The following is a 20,153-nucleotide window of genomic DNA, read 5'->3' as shown; positions in this document are numbered from 1 at the left end:
AAGGATGTGATATACTAAGTCTTGCGCAAGCATAACAAATAGATGATCCCTATGACGGGGGAGTCACCACTTTCATCAAGCCACAAGTGACTTTTCAAAAAGCTATGTTTCTACTCAAGGAAATATGTAACGTGAGTATCTTGGGAGCAAAACCATCTATGCTCTTACATTGAATTTATCACAAATATCCTCAATCAATAGAACGAGTGGGCTTCTACATAAAGGTGTTTAGTAATTTTTGGTGTCTTTGGACATAAGTTCATTTTGTAGTGACTCACTTAAGAGCCTTGTAACTTGTGGTGGGGCCTATTTGTCCTTTCGGAAAGTTACACTGTAGGAACAACTATACCCAAGGCTATAGCTTTCGCTCTCACCTGATTTCTATAGCGGCTCGAAGGATTTACCGCGCAAGGTCGTTCCCAAGAGTGATTGATCCCTTGGCAGGCCTCTCTTAAAAAGATAAAATGTGAGTGTTACTAACACTTTTCTCTTGCACCTAGGACCACGAGAGCCAAGGGAAAGGATAGTGTGTGTTAGAAGTAGGACCACTCGACAAACACTTTTGCACAAGTGTGCCAAACATGAAATGCACTTGTTCTTTTTACTTGACATGACAATGATTTTCTATCTAATTGGAGATGTTTCTCCAACAATCATGATGCTCTTTTTAACTTCAAAGGCAATATGTTTCAATAAACTAGAATTTTTAAAATCCTGGTCAACTTAATGAAAAACACGTTTGCATGAAGTAAATCCTTTTGAGAATAACTTTGACAAATTTGGGATTCTTTTTAACTTGCACAAAATGAAGTGTTGATTGTGAATTTTAGTTTGAGGCAAGAAATAAAATTTGTCTTGTCTTGTTTCAAGCACCAAAATAAAGTGTATCCCTAACTTGTAATGAAATTTTTTTTGTGTTGTTCAGTTTTAGAGCACCAAAACAAAATGGATCCTAACTTGCAAGGAATGAAATTTGTGTTTTTCAGTTTTAGAGCACCAAAACAAAATGGATCCTAACTTGCAAGGAATGAAATTTGTGTTGTTCAGTTTTAGAGCACCAAATGAAAGTTTTTGATTTTAAATAACAAACGGGGTTAGTTTAAAACCTGCACATGAAGCAAAAAGTTATTAAAATCCGACCCTATGGGGGGCTTCCACAAGCCTAAGAAAATTTATTTTATTGATTACATGGCCTTTTTTACAATGTTCAGTTACAATAGTGCTACTCTGTGTGAAAATAGAAGCGCTACTTAACACAAATGCACTAAAATGTGGACAAAAGCACTAAACTAAAAATGTTAATAGCAAAAACAAATACGCTAAAACATGGACAAATGTGCTACTTAAGACTCAAAAGCGCTAATATACGGAGAATAGCGCTAAATTTGAGACAATAGCGCTAGAATATCAAATTGTAATAGCGCTAAAACGCGAGCAAAAGCGCCAAAGCGCAACCTGTGTGTTAAGCTAAACAATCAAAAGTCAGTTTTGAAAACAAAAAAAATGTTGTTGGGTGTTTGATTCATGTCGGGTTCACCAAATGATGCTCTGCAAAATGGGGCAATGGTTAGACTAAAACCTATGGTTGTATAACACACAAAACATAAGAAATTGTTAGTGTTAATCAACCAAAAACTAATCTAAGCAGGCATATCAAAAGAGACACTAAAAACATGATAAAATATTTAACTATGGAAGTAAATACAACAAGGCATTTCCAAATGCGTTTTAACATGCTCTTAGCTCCTTCTCCTTTGTTCCTCTCCTCTCCAAGTTCCAAATTAGTGTAGCTCTTGGCAACTTTTTGCACTATGGATGCTTATGGAGGTTCAAGATTGTAGATGATTATGACTTATGTTATGCAAGTGTGAATAAAAGCTAAAATAAGAGATTTATCTAATTAACTAATTGATTTTAAACCAAAAAAGTGAATATGATGCTAAATGCTCTCTATAAATGCCTATAGATTAAATGCATACAAGTTTTCAGGATCTAGATTATGAAGAAATGGGCTCTATTTATAGGAAAAATGGAGCAATGGATGGTTGAGATTGAGTAATCTCAACAAGGGTCAGGATTGAATGATATTCAATCCATGTGATGGCTTTCAACCCAATTCTAGGATGACAAGTGTCAATATGAGATAGGTTGAGAGGAAAGGGAATAAGCATTAAATGCTTGACATGACCTGAAGGTTAACTTGGGAGTTAAGGTCAAGGTTGGGTTGAGTGAATAAATTCTTTATTCAAAGAATAAAGCTTTTATCCAATGGATAAAATCTTGTGCAAAGGTAAAAGGGATAACCATGGTCAAAGCAATAAATGCTTGAGGAGACACATGAGTCACATGAGGGTTGAGTTAGGGGTTAACCATAAATGGTCATGTAAGAGCCATAAGTGGTTTGGAAGACTTTAGAGGTTAAATTGTTGAACACACAAAACATTAAATGATTTTCAAAGACTTTGAAGTTCTTGAGAAGTGACTCCAAGTTGCTTAGGAATGTGGCAATAATTAGGGGATGGATTAGGTTAACTTATTAGGATTAGAAGAATCTAGAAGGGGGGTTAGGAGTGCAAGTGGGTTTGGTGGGTGAGGGAAAATAGGTTTTTAATTAAAATAAAATTAATTTATTTCAACTTGTGGTTGCAACTTGCATTTGTAGGAAAATGCAAGTGGGGGGGAATAATGATTTAAATAAATGTTTTATTTAATTTATTTAAAAGAAGAAAGAGGATTAAATTGAATAAATAGAATTTATTCATTTAATTGAGTGTGAATTTGGTTGAATAAATTAATTAAAATAAATTAAATAGTTTATTTAATTAATAGGAGAATGTTTGAAGATGGATTAATTAAATATTAATTTAATTAACTGATGGCTAGTGGATTTTTAATTAAATAAATAGGAAATATTCATTTAATCAAAATGGACAGATTTATGTGACTACACATACATATTAGAAGCATCCATAATTCATTATTATTATTATGTCAGATCTAGAATCATGCATATTAAATGCCAAATAACATATGGCAGAATCAATGAAATTTATGTGAAGTTGTAGCATTATAGAATTATCATTGTCTCCGATTTCAAATTTCCAGTGGAAAGAGTATTGTTGAATCCAAGAAGAAAACAATCTAGGAAAATAATCTAGGAAAACAATCTGCTCGATTTGGCATCCCAGAGTGTGTTCAAATCTGCCATTAAAATGTTTAACTCTTTTAGATCAAAATGTAACTCACTATATTATTAGTGATTCAGGTATTAAGATTAAAAAAAAATGATGCGTAAATACTCTCTACAACCAAATTGTTCTCAAATGCAGTACCCATTTTATATGCCTCTTTGGAATACCATTCCATGAATGGATCTAAATAGCTAGTGCATAGCCCATTAGATTTGATCTGCACAAAAAAAGTTTATATGGCACGGGCAAGGATACTGGGGTCTAAGAGCAGCGTTGTTGGGTCTTTTGCTTTGAACTGTGTGTAAAGTAAACTACTTGAAGGATATTTTGAGACCAAAAAAATCATGATGAACTAGGAATCAAAACCTATACCCTATGCATACTGGCTCTTATCGTTTAATAATTGATTTTTAATGTGCTCTATAAAAGAAGGTTTTATTAGATATTATCATAGAAACCTTTGATCTTGATGATAGAATATATAATATAATCATCACTCCCCACCCCAAGTTTAAATGCACAAATCAGGCTAATTTTCTGGTTAAGATAAACTGTAAATCGTTAAGATTTTTTGAGTCTACTCTTACAAAAGACAATTTATTTATGACTTTGATACATTATGAACATATTTGTTCATTAAATTAAGGGGAATCCTGAAGCCAATACATTTCACCAAGCACGTGGAAGAGGTAAGGTAGTATATAGAAATTGTCTTGCAAATGGAGAACATTCAAGCACAATCAGACTGCACGATGACTGAACCAATATTGAGCATAACATTCACAGACAGGCATCTGCCATATACCTGTTTCCAACATACGTAGACTGCTAATAATAGATCTGAAACCTTCTCAGAATCCTTTCCTCCTCCTACTTGATCCATAGATGAAGAAACCTGCACCTTGTGGGGTAGTGAAAAATAAAATCTGGATTAATCATTACTGAATAGAAAAAACACGTCCATTATTCCTGGTAAAAGCAAAATGTAAAAGAAATTGTTCATTATACCTGTTCAAATGTGAGCTAAAAGTGAAATGCCTCTCCTCAAATCTAAATTCAATTAATAGTGTTACAGTCACCGTTCCATATTCTTTACAGTTCATTTTATCTTCCTTCTCATTGGAGTTTCAATGGTGTTGCTTCCTGTGGCTGGCGTTAAGAAATCTGTGACAGCTTGGAACAGTTACAACTCGGGATAATCTTCACTTCTGCATGCATAATTGATAGGACTATAAAACACTTCTTTTTCTTACACCGTTACTGGTGATGACCCCTATATGATGCCATTGTAGGTTATGCCTCTCGATGTAATAAAATATATAAATGGGAGAAATTCAAAGATTAAAAATAGGAATATTGGTATTTGTTCATTATTCTATTTTAAAAATCTACTATATTATTATATTATAATTAATATTAAATTATTATTATAATTAATATTAATATTATTATATTATCATATTAAATTATTATTAAGATATGATTATATTAATATGTTTTAATATATTATTATTTTTATATTATCAAATTAGTATTATTATATTTTTATTTTACATTGTTTCTTATCTTTATTTTTAGAAAAAAGACTTTATGTAGGGACACTTTCAATTCTCATAATAAATAATATTAGATTGAGATAATTATGAAGTTAATTGATTGAATGATGGAGATAGACAAATTGATTCATTAGTTAAGTTCATAGTGAGTGGTAGTTGAGAGGTGCAAGTGGAGATGTAATTAGCATGTAAGTGAAGATATAATTAGCATTTGATAATTAAAAATTTGTTAATTAAGTGCATGAGAAGAAAAAATAAATTAAATTAAATTAAAAAATAATACTTTTTAGAACTTTTTATGCATTTAAGTGTGACAAACATATCAAATTAATTGTTTATAGTTTTTATTGATGAAGATTTTTGCATCCATATGTGAGTATAATATGCCTTCAATGTAATTAACTAGCATAACTATCTTTAGAAGAATATAGGTAAAGTACGCATGTTTATGTCGAATTTGTCAAATTTTGAATCTATTTGTAAACCGTAACTAAGCCAACCACTAAACCTAGATCTACAAACTAATTCAACAAAACTCAATAGAGAACTATCATGCAATGCAAATAAGCCATAAAACAAACAAAGATTATATCTTTACATCCATGATAAGCTTGCCTCCATTATTCTTCTATCCTCCATGATCTTGTAATTGATATTGTTGCTCTTAGATTTGTGTTGCACTTGCACAAGAGCTCAAAGAGGAATGAATGTGATCGTGATGATGTTTGTTTATGATGATGTCAGTTTATGAGGAATGAATGAATAGGTAGGTAAAGATGAAGTGAAGAGATTAAGAGGTGGGTTGACTTTGGAGAAAACACAATGTGAATGAAGAGACGATTGATACTTGTCACATGCCCACAATTTTAAATTGTGATCCATGTGAACAAGTTGGAGGGCTAGAATTTAAATAAAAAAAGGTAAGTGAATTAATTAAATAAATAAAATTATTTATTTAATTAATAGAGGAAAGGGCTCGATAAATTAAATAAAAATATTTATTTAATTTAAGAAAGGAAGTGAGATTAAATAAATATTAAATATTTATTTAATTTAGAAAGAGGAGGCTTAGTGAATTAATTAAATGAATTAAAATAATAATTAAATAAAAAACAAATATTTATTTCACTAAAGGACAATTTTAGGTGTTGAAGATATCATATTTGTTCATTATTTCATTTAAAAGAATATTATATTATTATGCCAAAGGCATTGCCTATTTGAAGTAAACCACTCACTTTGTGAAATGATCGATTCAAAATTGAGTAAAAGGATACAATACTATGAAATTTTAATATCATTTGTATATTTAAATTTATATTAATTTTAAAAAAGAAATATTTTATGATAAAAAACTAAAAAATATATACATTTTAATATTATTAATTAGAAAAAAATATTCATAAAGAAAAAAATCTAATAAGAATTTTAATAATATTATTTATTTTATTAAAATATTCTCTTGTTTTCTAAGTTTCCCCCAAAAAAAGAAAAAGTATTAAAATAAATATATTTTTAAGTTTTTACAAAGGAAATTTTTTTTAAAAAAAGTAATTAGCTTTATTCTAATTCATCTTCTTCTGATTAGTTTTCATTAAGTGTAAAATTTATTTTAACTCTTTATGTCTTTTTATGAAATTGCAAATAATAATTAAAATTAATTTAATTTATAATTATCTATCTTATCAAAATGTTAATTATTATAGAATAATCATATTTTGAATTAAAATATTTCTTTTATTTCTATTTTATTTGATGAAGATATTTTTAATGTTATCTTCTTTTATTAGATATTCTTTTTTTTTTTTAATTTCTTTAATTTTCTACTTCTTCTTTAATATATTTCTAAGTTTCTACAAAGAAAAAAAATATAAAAAAAAGTAATTAGTTTTATTCTAATTTATCTTCTCCTTTTTCTTTTAATGATTAGTTTTCATTAAGTGTAAAATTTATTTTAGTTATTTATGTCTTTTTATGAAATTACAAATAATAATTAAATTTTTTTATTAAAATTAATTTAATTTATAATTATTTGTCTTATCAATTTTTTTTTGATCGGTAGTTGTGATTGATTTCATTAAAGAATCAGGTTTTAAACTGGCCTGAACCAGGTGGGGCTATAATCAGGGAGCCACCTCCCCACAATAGTTGATCCCATATGAGACCATAAATTACAGATTTGATTCACATCCCCCTAACTCTTGAGCCCAAAGGAGCATGTTGATGCTCTCCTTCCTCATTCTCTCATCTCTCTTCCTCTTAACCTCAATCCATCCATCTTGTCTTTCATTATCCAACAATATCACCTTAGAAACATCCAGCCCATTCTTCTCTCCTTCCTCTTATTTTTGCAATTTTTTTTTTCAGTAAACCCCCCTGAGACACACCCTATCTCTGTCTCTATGTTGGTATTTGCCCTCGGTTCTTAAATAAACTTCTTCCTTGCTTGTTCCTCCCAACAAGCGTTGTCACCATCCTCTTTCACTCCAACTCCACAACTAGCTACAAATCCCTCTATAACCTCCCTACTCATAGCTAGACTTTCACTTTCCTTAGCCTCCAACACCTTTTCATTGTCACCCTTCAAACCCTTAGTGGTGTTGTGCTCTACACTCTTCTCCACTATATAATGCTAAGAAGATGCCTCTTTCCACCAAGTTGGATTTTTCTCTATCCTAAACTTGTCGCAAAAAGTAGCATTATGTCCAATCTTAAGGCATATCTTGCACCGAAAGGGAACCCCTTCAAAGTCTACAAGCTGGACCCAACTTCCTTTCAAAGTTTTGATTGAAATCTTTGAAGGAAGTTCCTTAGACACATCCATCTGCACCAAAATATGGGAAAAGGTGATGTACAACAGATTAAGAGAACCTTCATTAGCCATCAAGAAGCTACCAAGAGAGTTACCAACTGCCTCAAAACATGAGTCAAACCAAAACTGCATGGGAAGATTGGGAAGTCTCACCCATAGGGGCACTTGATCAAAATATTAAGATAATGGATTGAAAGCCGAATGCCAAGGTTTCAACATTAATGAACAATTGTCCTCTCATCACCATTGATTGTGACACAAAATCTTGTTTCTATCCAACTCATTCTAAAAAACAACAAAAAAAAATCTCAAGCATAGGGGTAAATCTGAACACACCCATCTAAAATGGGCTCTCATTGGATAAAGATCCACTTATGAAGATCTTAAAGGCTTGACCATAGACCTCTGAAATGCCCAATAAGCCCTAACCCATAAAAAACCATCTTATTGTGAACCACCTCCTGCTCCACCTCCTTTGTCAGATTAACTATGATAGTTACAACGTTCTCTGGCCCAGAGCTCAAAGAAAGCGGTTTTGCCGATTGCTCAAGCTGAGGAGACTACACCATCGAAAGGGGCATAGACGGAACAATACTCCCACCCAAAACATTTCCCAACTCAGTCTTCTTTGTCCCTCCTTTCCCTTCATGAAACCCTCCTCGGGGTCGAAACACCTGACCATGATTCACATAACTAAAACCCTTGTTTGCACCAGCTAAATGACAAAAGCGAGGAAAAACAACATCAATCTTCTTGCCACAAAATGAGATGACTACAGTCTTCGCAATGAGAGCAGCCCCGTCGAGCCACTGGAGCCCATGATCCGTGCCTTCTGGGCAAAAACGCTTCCACATCGGGATGCTGTTGAGGAAAAACCCTAACATCCAGAGCATAACACGACACCATTCTCGTTCTAAAAGTTGTCCTATCAAAATGTTAGTTATTGTAGAATAATAATATTTTGAATTAAAATATTTCTTTTATTATCATTTTATTTGATGAAGATATTTTTAATGTTACCTTCTTTTATTAGATATTATATTTATTTTATTTTATTTTTAATTCTTCTACTTCTTCTTTTTTCAAGATTATTTATTTATTAAGTTAAAATTTAATTTTAATTATTTACGTCTTTTTATGGAATTACAAATAATATTTAAAATATATTAGAATATGATTAATCTAACTTGTATTTTTTGTCTTATTAAAATTTTGTATATTGTAGAGTAATTAAATATTTGAAATTTATTTTGATTTATATAATAAAATAAATTCTAACATAAAATCTCAATTAAACATTTAGAACAAGAGAGTAAAAGAGAGAAACTAACTATTGATTAGTCATTTCATACCAATAATTTATAGATAGTTTTGTCCTTAGAGAGTTATACTAAGGGTAACATGTCATTTGATTATTGTCTCCTTCTATATCTCTCTCTACACTATCTATATCTCCTTACCTCTCCCTGTATATCTCCCTTTTCCCCCTCTATCCTTCCCACTATATCTATCTCTGTATCTCTCCCTCTCCCCCTCTCGCTCCCTCTTTTTATACATCTCTACTTTTCTATTCTCTTTCTCTCTCTCTCCCTTACTATTTATATTTATATATTTTTCACCCTCTATATGTATCTCTATATCTCTTTCACTCACACACATTCCATATTCCTCCCTCCTTATCTCTACTTCTATATATCTCTCACTCACACAAAAATACTCTTTATTTGTCCATCTCCCTCTCCCTCTCCCTCTCCCTCTCTATCTCTATCTTTATCTCTATCTCTCATTCTCTAGATCTTATACACTCCTCTTCCTTCATCTCTCCTACTCTCTTTCTATGTCCCTCTCTACCTCTTCATATATCACTTCCTATATCTTTATCTCACTCCTCTTCCTTCATCTCTCCTACTCTCTTTCTATGTCCCTCTCTACCTCTTCATATATCACTTCCTATATCTTTATCTTTCTATCTCCCCCTCTCTCATCGGTTCCCCCTTTCTATCTCTATGTCTCCCTCTCCCCTTTTCTATCTCCTTCTATCTCCTTCCATCTACTATTTCTCCTTTTTACCCCTATCTCCATATCTTTCTATCACTATATATCACTCTCTCCTTCTTTCTATCTTATCTCAACCTCTCTTCCTCTCTCCCCATCACTCCCTTTTTTATCTCTCTACTCCTACTCTTTATAATGTGTATGCACATACACTCCTCGTTTCTCCCTCCATATCTCTATCAGTTTTATCTCTCTATTTTCCCCCTCCCTATCTTTCTCCCTCTTTCTAAGGTCTAAACCTTTTTGTCTATTACTTGTCTTTTTCACCTTCTTTCTCTCTTACTATTTCCCCCTTTATCTCTATCTCCATACATCTATGGGTAAGTGCACAAAGATGGGGGACCAAAAAGGGGTCTTAAGATGCCACTTTTTTTTTCTTCCTTAAACTAGCAAAGTTCGAACTTCGACGAGAAAATGAAGATAGTTACACTCAAAATATGAGGATCCAGTAAGAACAAGAGCTGTAGTGCTCCGAGTCTACTTTCTAAACTATTATTTTTTTTTTAAATGGTGGAGATTAAGGGTTTCAAAAAGGGGGAGCACACAAATTGGTGTTGTTTTTTCAGAAAAAATAACATAGCACCTGGTGTGCTCCCCCTAAAACGTCAACTTTTTTTTGGAATTTTTAAAATTGCTCTTGTGAGAAATTAGCTAACACTATGTAGTTTATGCTAGATTTTTTGGCTAATTTTTTAATGAATATATGATTTTTACTAATTTTTGAAGTGGACACTAATTATTTAGTGAAATTTAAGCGTGCTCCCCCTAAAAATTTGTGAAAACTAATAAAAAATTATTATTTTTTAAAATTGTGTAGAATGGAGTCTAGTTTCTAAAAATGTATATTTTTTCAAAATTCGATAAACGAGTAAAAATCTATGGCCGAAATACAACATGTTGGTTTTTGACAAAAAACAGACACACTAACAAAAGAAATTATGGAAGAAGACCTTAACATTATCAAAATTTGAAAAGAATTAATATGGTTGGATAGCTAAGAGAAAGATTGACAATTGTATGATGTTTATTTTAATTTTATTGAAATACATGCAAACCTGACGAAGAGCACGAATAAAAAAGTAAAATTTTTTCAATATTTGTTGGAAAACACATCTCAAGCCTGAGAAGGGTGTCCAAGCCTTTGGGTTGGATGCCCAAAGAAAATTCAAGATAAAGGCTTGGTGTTTTCCAAGGTAGAAAGTTTGGCGCACTCCAAATTTGGCGTGCGCCAAATGAAAAATATCCAAAAATTTATTTGGCGCATGCCAAGTGAATTTGATGCGATGAAAATGGGATTAGTGGACAATAAAGAAATAATGTTAGTAAACTTTCAACCATAAGCAAAACATGAAAATGAATCCATTTCAAAAGCATATCAAGAAAGATTAGTAACAAAGCAAATAGGAAAATAAATAACTAGACAACTCTAATACTCCCCCCTATGCTTGATGATGTTGGCTCTTCCTTGTTCCTCTCCTCTCCAAGTCCCAAATGAGTGTGGCTCTTAGCTTTTAGCACTATCCATGGATGCCATATGAGAATTCAAGATGGTTGTAAATGAAAAACAAATTCTTATGCAAGTGTAAAAGGTTTTCTATGAGAAAGCTCCTAATTAATGCCTATGTGAATTTAACTATAGTAGCAATGCTTTAATGCTCTCTCCTTTATTTTTTTTCTTGGGGAATGAGGTCCTTTTATAGGGAAAAATGTTGATTGAATGGATAAGATTGAGTGGGCTTGTGAAGGGTCAAGAATGATAGGTTTGGGATCCATGTGATGGATTTCAACCCAATCCTATGATGACAAGTGTCAACATGAGATGGCTTGAGAGGAGAGAGAAGGAGAATTTAATGCCTGAGGAGACATGAGGGTTACCCAAGGAGGGTTCAGTTAGACTTGAGTTAGTGGATAAAGATTTTATCTAATGGATAAACTCTTGTGCAAGAGTTAATGGAGATAACCATGGTCAAAGCAATGAATGCTTGAAGAGACCCATGAGTTAAATGAGGGTTGAGTTAGAGAGAAAGTATCTAACCATGTGGGGAGGTTGAGTTAACCATTAATGGTTATGTAAGAGCCATAAAGGCTTTGAAAGACTTTGGGGGTTAACTTGTTGAAAAATTAAAGCCTTTAATGCATTTCAAAGACTTTGAGGCATTTTTGAGAAGCGACCTTTGTTTGGGAATGTGAAAATGATTAAAGAGGGGGATTATGCTAATTAGAAGGGGTTAGAAGAGTCTAGAAGGGGGTTAGAAGAGTCTAGAAGGAAGTTAGTGAGCAAGTGGGTGAGGATAAAAGGGATTTTAATTAAAATAAAATTCATTTATTTCAACTAAAATTGTGCAACTTGCATTTGTAGGAGAATGCAAGTGGGAGGGTTTTAGAGATTTAAATAAATATTTATTTATTTAAATGTGAGAGAGATTAATTAAACAAATATTCTTTATTTATTTAATTAATTGTTAGAACATGGTTAAATGAATTAAATTAAATAAATTGAATAATTTATTTAATTAATAGGAGAAGAGGTTTAGGATGAATTAATTAAATATTAAATTAATTAATTATTGATCGATGGTTAAATAATCAAATAAATACTAAGTATTCATTTAATTAAGTGGTCAAATTTGGATGTCTACAAAATTTAATAGAATTTTCTCATGTTACAAAGAAAAAAGTGTTCTCTTCCTTGGAATATATACATAAAATATAACATTTAAATATAAAGTGTATCTTTAATCAGGATGTTTGAGAGTGATTCCAGATCTCTAGGAGTTATAATGTAGATTCTAGTTTTTTGAGTATTCATATAAATTTTAGACAGTCAAATTTCAGTAATCAACATGCGCATATTAGCATTATCTCTCTAGTCTCTTCCATGCATTCTCCCTCTCTCTTCCTTAACCCCTACCTCTCTATCTCACTCTTTCTCTATCTCTCTATCTCACTCTCCTCTCTCAAGTGTATCTCTCTCTCATTCTCTCCCTCCCCCTCCCTTTCTCCTTTTCACTTAACTCTCTCTCTCTCTCTCTCTCTCTCTCTCTCTCACACACACACACACACACACACACACACACACACACACACACATTCTAAATCTCTCTCCATCTCTCTTCCTCTCTCATTCTTTATCTCTTAAGTCTCTCCCTCTCAACCTCTATTTCTCTATCTCACTCTCTTCTCTTAGGTGTATCTCTCTCTGATTCTTTCCTTCTCTTCTCCCCCCCCTCTCTCTCTCTTTCTCACTCTCTCCCTCTCTTCACCCCTCTCTCTAGTCTCTTGTAATTTCCTTCCATCCATTCCTCCCTCCCACTCAGGCTCTCTCTCTCTCTCTCTCTCTCTCTCTCTCTCTCTCTCTCTCTCTCTCTCTCTCTCTCTCTCTCTCTCTCTCTCTCTCTCTCTCTCTCTCTCACCATCCCTCCCTCCACCTCTTAGGTATCTCTCTCACCTTCCCTGCCTCCACCTCCTAGGTATCTCTCATAATCTCTCCATCCACCTCTCAGGTCTCTCTATCTCCTCCACTCCCTATCTCTCTCTCCCCCTCTCTTAGGTGTCTCTATCCCATCCTTTCCCTCCCCCATCCCCCCTCTCTCTCCCCCCTCTCTTTCATGTCTCCATCCCATCATTTCCCTCTCTCTCTCTCATTCTCCCTATTGCCCTCTATCTCTACCTCTCCTTCTATTTACCTCTTTATGTCTCTCTCTCTACTTTTGTCTCTCCCTATCTCTTTCCCTATCCCTTTGACTTTCTCTATCTCTCTATCTTGCCCTCTCTCTTAAGTGTCTCTCCCCATTCTTTCCATTCTCTCCATTCTCTCCCTCTCCCTCTCTCTCTCTCTCTCCTCTCTCTCTCTCTCTTCTCTCTCTCCTCTCTATCTCTATCTCTCTATCTCACTCTCCTCCTCTCTTAGGTGTATCTCTCTCCCCTTTCCCTCCCTCTCTCTCCCTTTCTCATTATCACTCTTTCTCACTCTCTCTTTCTCCCTCCCCCATCCTATATCTTCCCTCTCCCTCTCCCTCTCACCCTCTCTTTCTCTCTCTCCCTCCTGCATCCTATCTCTTCCCTCTCCCTCTATGACTTCCATTGTTTCCATACCCCATCTCTCTTTCTCCCTCTCCCATCCTATCTCTTCCCTCCCCCTCTCTCTCACCCTGTCTCGCTCTCTCCCTCCCCATTATTTCCCTCCACCCTATCTCTCTCTCCCTCCCCCATCCCTCTCTCTCTCTCTCTCTATCAAGTCTTTCCCTTCCACTCCCTTTCTCTTTTTCTCACTCTCTCTATCTCCCTATATCTATTCTTCCCCCCTCCTCTCCTATATCTCCCTATCTCTATTATTCCTCCCTCTTATATCTCCCTCTCTATCTCTATTATTTATTTCTCTCTCCCTCCCTCCCTCCCTTTCCCTCTCTCTCTCTCTCTCTCTCTCTCACACACACACACACACACACACATTCCCCTCTCTCCCTTTCCCTTTCACTCTTTCCTTCTCAAGTCTCTCCCTCCCACTCCCTTTCTCTTTTTCTCGCTCTCTCTATCTCCCTATCTATATTCTTCCTTTCTCTTTCCCTCCCTTTCTTCTCAATCTCTCTCCCTCTCTCCCCTCTTTCCCTCTCTCCTTTCTCTTTCATATTTCCTTCTCAAGTGTCTCCCTCTATCCCCCCTATCTCTATTCTTCCTTACTCCCTTCCTATATCTCTCTATCTCTATTCTTCCTCCCTATATCCATTCTTCCTCCCTCTCCTCCTATATCTCCCTCTTTATCTCTATTCTTCATTTCTCTCTCCCTCCCTCCCTTTATTTTTCAATATCTCTCTCTCCCCCCCCCCCTCTTCTCTCTCTCTCTCCTCTCTCTCTCTCTCTCCCTCCCCCTCCCTCCCACTCCCTTTCTCTTTTTCTCACTCTCTCTATCTCCTTATATCTATTCTTCATTTATATCTCCCTCCATCCCTCTCTTATTCTCTCTTTCCCCTCTCTCCACCCCTCTCCCTCTTTCCCTCTCAAGTCTCGCCCCTCCCCACCCCCCTTTCTCTTTTTCTCACTCTCTATCTTTCCCTATCTCTATTCTTCCCTCCATCCCCTCCTACCTACCTCTCCTCCTATATATCAATCTCTCTCTCTCTCTCCTCTCTCTCCTCCTCTCTCTCTCTCTCTCTCTCTCTCTCTCTCTCTCTCTCTCCTCTCTCTCTCTCTCCTCTCTCCTCTCTCTCTCTCTCTCTCAGGTGTCTCTGTGGTGCAGGAGCACCTAGTTGAGTAAAACTCCCATTTTTAGTATTTTTGTTTACTTGTTTTTAATGTCTTGTGTTAGGTTGATTATGTTGTTTTAGGTTGTTATGTGTCATGTTTAGCAGTTTGTAATGTCTTGTGCTAGGTTGATTATGTTGTTTTAGGTTGTTATGTGTCATATTTAGAGGTTCTGATCTCATTTTGGGCTCAAGAGATCAAGTTTTGGCTTTCAGGCTTTGCGTTGACAATTTTTGGCAAAAATGTGCAAAATTGCCAAAAAGGTCTTCTAATGCTTTCCCAAAGAATTGAAACATGTTAGATAAGTGTTTTTAGGCATATGAAAGTTGTTTAGACAAGTTGATAAGGTTAGGTTGTCAAAAATGCATCTTGGAGCAAGAAATGTTGTCATTTGGCTTGAAAAGTTGTAAAAGTTGTCATTTTTTTTACTTTTCTTTGCAAAATGGAGTTATGGAAGCCTCATGTCCATACTAAAGCTTGATAACCAACTAGAAAAACTATAAAAGGAACCCCTTTTCCTTGGAAAGGGTTGGTGATTGTATAATCAAGAGCTTTTGAATAAAATCATGAAATTTTGGCTTTTTATCACTGGTTTTTCTCTCCTTTATGTAACAGTCTGTACTGTGCCTTTGGGAGGTATGAATAAAAATTGTATGACGCTCTCCAGTTGATTGTTGTATTGGTTTCTTATGGAAATTGGATTGTACAAAATTACTTTCAAACTGTGTGCTTGCAACCCTGTCAAGGGTTTGAAGCTCTAAAATGTCACCACTTGACTAATCCAGGTCTAGGATCCCACATTATGAATTTAGTCAAGTTGGAAATCATGTATATACTATACATATGCTTTATTTTGTGCCAAAAGTGTGGTTGGAAGAAGAACTTGAATGAATACTAGGCAAGTGTTGGTTGCTTGGCTAGTAACATGAACAAAACTCAAGATTTGCACCCAAAAGCAATTTGGAGTGAACAAATGAATGGGATAGAGGTCTGGAAATATGGCCAAGGATGTTTAATACCATCTTGGTGTGTTATAATAGCTTGTTTCATTTAATCATTCTCTTTTGAAAGCAAAACAGTGAGTTCACTATTTTTGGAAATTGTGTTTGTAAAAATGCTCAAGGAATGCTTCAAAGCATAATCCAAGCCTTAAAACATGAAGGCTATGTAATAGGAAACTTCTTTAGCATCTTGAAGAATTCTTTGAGGTATATTTCCCCTTCACATTTATCCTTGTGCAGGTCCAAAGGTGTGATCACTGTTGACTGGTAAAAGGGCAGCGTTTTGATTGTCACAGTGACAATTTTACTGATTTTTCACTTGTTTGCCAAGTGTTTGGAAAAATACTTGTAAGTCAGAGGTAGGGGAAACATGTTGAAGACATTTAAAGGTCTTGTGAATATCTAGGCACTTTTAGTGGTGCATAAGAATGCAAACCGAGTGATTACACCTCAAAACCCTCCAAAACCCTACTTTTAAAGCCCAATTTTGTGGACAGTCATCAAGCTAATTTGATGGAACCTAAAAACCATGTAAATCACCTTGCTATGACCTATCCAACACCTTCCAAATCATCTTCCATGGTCAAGAATCCCATCATAGGGCAGAGTGAACAAAAAATGGCCAATTAGCCCTCCAAGGGCTAGTAGCACCTGTTGACTGCATAACACACAAATGACAGTTTTTGATAAAATGCTCAAACCCGATTGTAAGGAGGAGTTGGGGGCTTGTGAAAACTTAGGTGAACAATCCTAAATAGTGAGATAAGTGTCAGTTGGAACCTTGGATAGTGCATAGCCTCAATTGGAGATTTTGATCTTTTGGTTGGTGCATTTGAGCAAGCAAAGGCTATGAGCCTAAAACTAAGTTTGACTATCAAACCTTGAACAAAGATTTACTGCCCCCACATGTCCATGTTGGAGTCTCCCAGATGCAATCTGAAATAGTGTGTTGAATGCCAAAAGAGTAGGGGTTGAGAATGAGTAGTTGGGTGGAGTGAGTAATTTGAGTAGATTGAGCATGGGTGTGAGCCATCACCTAAAGGGTAGTTTGTTAGGCAAGCGAACCATGAAGTGCTTGGCACTATAACCACAAGACTGATTTTTTAAACTCATTCAACAGTCTCAAACAAATTTTTGGGTAACAAATTGAACCTCTTGAGTAAATTGGCCTTTTTTTAGCACTTACCTAGCAATCTCCCTATCATAGTGGTATCAGAGCCAACAAAAGATTCAGGAGGAAAGGAACATTAGGCAAACATGGTGACTAATGAAGAGTTGGCCAAGAAGGTTGAAGACCAAGAAGAGGAAAATAGGGTACTCAGAGAGAGATTAGGTCAACTAGCAATGAAACTAGCTGAAGTAGAAGTCAAAACTGAAGAAGTCCATGATAAGGTTGGAGATCAGGGTAAAATGATGGCTATAGAGGATGAAGTCCCCATGCCCGACCCTGTCATTGAGCAAGAACCATTCTTGAAAGCCTTGAGAGCTATGAGTGGTAAAACCTTAGAGGGAGTGGCTCTTTTCAGTGGGAAGATGGATCGAGATGCTCTAATAGAGTGGATTGAAGGGCTAGAAAACCATTTTGAATGTGATGGAGTGACTGAAGTACAAAAGGTTAAGGTGGCAAAATCAAGGTTGAGAGGGGTAGCCTTAACTTGGTGGAAGTTCATCCAAGAGGAAAGGGTGAAAGAAGGTAAGAAACCACTAGCCACTTGGAAAGAAATGGTAGCCAAAATCAAAGAAACCTACCCTCCTGAAGACTATGAAATACAACTTCACTGGAAAAGACAAAATTTGAGACAAAAAGACCTAGATGTCAATAGCTACACTGAAGAGTTTCAAAAATTATGCATGAGATCCAGAGTAGTGGAGGATGAGAGCATAAAAGTGGAAAGGTACTTGAATGGGTTAAGATGGAACATCCAGGAAGAGATGAGCTTGTTATGCCCACAAATAGTACACAAGTTCTATCAATTGGTTACTTAAGGTGGAAGAGAAAGGTAGTAGAAAGCAAGAACAAAACACTAGAGGAAGAGGTAGGGGAAGAGATGGTAGAGGCCATAGAGGCAGTTTTGGGGGAAGGAGCATAGATCAATGATCCTAGGGAGAGTCTAAACTTATTGAGCAAAGTGGGGATTCTCAGAGCAAACCCAACTATAGGGGTAGGGGATCAAGCAACCCGAGTAGGGGTAGATCTAATGGACCAGGGCAAGGGTCCTACTTCTCAACCATTAAGTGTTATAACTGCCAAAAGTTGGACCACCCTGCCTATAGATGCCCAGAGAAGCCTAGTTCATGCTATGGTGGTGAAAAGAGGGTAAACTATGTTCAGGAAGATGGAGGAAATACCAGAACTTCAGCATTGAACAACCTAGCTTCAGAAGATGCGGAGTGTTAATGAAGAAGCCACATAGTACAGAGGTCTCATAGAGAAGAGCATTGTTTAGGATTAAGTGTAAAATCATGGGAAAGGTGTGTAAGGTGATCATAGATTCAGGATCCATAGATAACATCATATCAGAGGAAGCAGTAAGCAAATTGAAACTACCTAAGATACAACACAGGGAGCCATACAAAGTCACATGGTTGAATAAGGGACAACATGTGTTAGTAAATGAGCAAGCCTGGGTAGATTTCCAAATAGGTGGATATGTAGATAGGATCCTATGTGACATCCTTCCTATGGATGCTTGCCACCTACTATTGGGTAGACTATGACAGTTTGACCGAAAAGCACACCATGATGGGGAAAGAAACTCCTACTCATTTCATAAAGAATGGAGTAACCTATTAGATTCAATCCCTCATTGAAGAAGGAGAGAGCAACAACAAAGTACCTAACATCTTATTAGTGAATGAGAAAGAGTTCATAAAAAACACTAGAAGAAGGTGAAGGAGTAGGAATTGCACTCATAGTGAAACCCAAGGGAGAAAATGTAGAAAAGAAAGTTGAGATACCATATGAGGTGTAGCAAATCCTAGACAAATTCAAAGACATAATTAGTGATGGTACAACTGCAGCCTTACCACCTCCTAGAGCCATTAGCCATTAGATTGATTTCATACCTAGAGCCTCTTTGCCCAATAAGGCAACCTACAAGATGACCCTTGAACAAAACAAAGAGGTAGCAAGAGAAATACAAGAACTCTTAGACCAAGGGCTGATTAGGAAAAACATTAGTCCCTTGTGCAGTACCTATAGTGTTGGCACCTAAGAAGGGTGGAACATGGAGACTTTGTATAGATTCTCGAGCCATAAACAAGATCACCATTAGATACAAGTTTCCCATACCCAGGATAGAGGATTTGATGGATTGTTTGGGGGGTGCACAATATTTCAATAAGATTGACTTGAAGAGTGGTTACCATCAGATAAGAATCAAAGAAGGTGATGAGTGTAAGATAACTTTCAAAACAAATGAGGGTCTCTATGAGGGGATTGTCATGCCATTTGGACTCTCTAATGATCCTAGCACATTCATGAGACTCATGAATGAAGTTTTACATGATTTCATTGGCAAGTTTGTTGTTGTGTATTTACATGATATTCTTATTTTCAGTAACACTAAGGAAGAGCATTTGAAGCATTTAGCTATTGTTTTGAGACAGTTATCTGAAGAACAACTAACCATTAATCTAGAAAAATGTGATTTTTTGAGGCAAGAATTGGTCTATCTTGGTTTTGTTGTATTAGGAGGCAATCTGAAAATGGATCAATCTAAAGTTGCAGCAATAACCAGTTGGCCAACTCCTAAGACAACCAGTGATGTTAGAAGCTTCCATGGTTTGACACAGTTTTACAAAAGTTCATTAGGGGATTCAGTGAGATTTGTGCTCCAATGTTAGACACCATCAAAGGGGGTGTAAAGGTAAAATTTCAGTGGACAAGTGCAGCCAATAAGGGGTTTGAATTATTGAAAACTAAAGTAGCTACTCAACCAGTGCTCATTTTACCTAGTTTTGACAAACTTTTAACTATTGAATGTGATGCTAGTAATATTGTTTTAGGAGTTGTTTTAAGTCAAGAAAATAGACCAGTTGCATTCTTTAGTGAGAAGTTGAATGATGAAAAGAAAAAGTACTCTTACTATGATCTAGAACTCTATGCATTAGTACAAGCACTTAGGAAATGGAGACACTATCTTCTTCCTAAGGAGTTTGTTGTATACACAGATAATCAGGCACTAAGTTTCTTGAATTCACAGGATAAACTAAATCATAGGCATGTTAAATGGATAGAATAATTACAAGCTTACACTTTTACTCTTAAGCATAAGAAGGGTCAGTTGAATAAAGT

Source organism: Cryptomeria japonica, chromosome 7, assembly GCF_030272615.1.
Source record: "Cryptomeria japonica chromosome 7, Sugi_1.0, whole genome shotgun sequence".
Taxonomy (NCBI): Eukaryota; Viridiplantae; Streptophyta; class Pinopsida; order Cupressales; family Cupressaceae; genus Cryptomeria; species Cryptomeria japonica.
Note: the sequence above shows the minus strand (reverse complement) of the source record.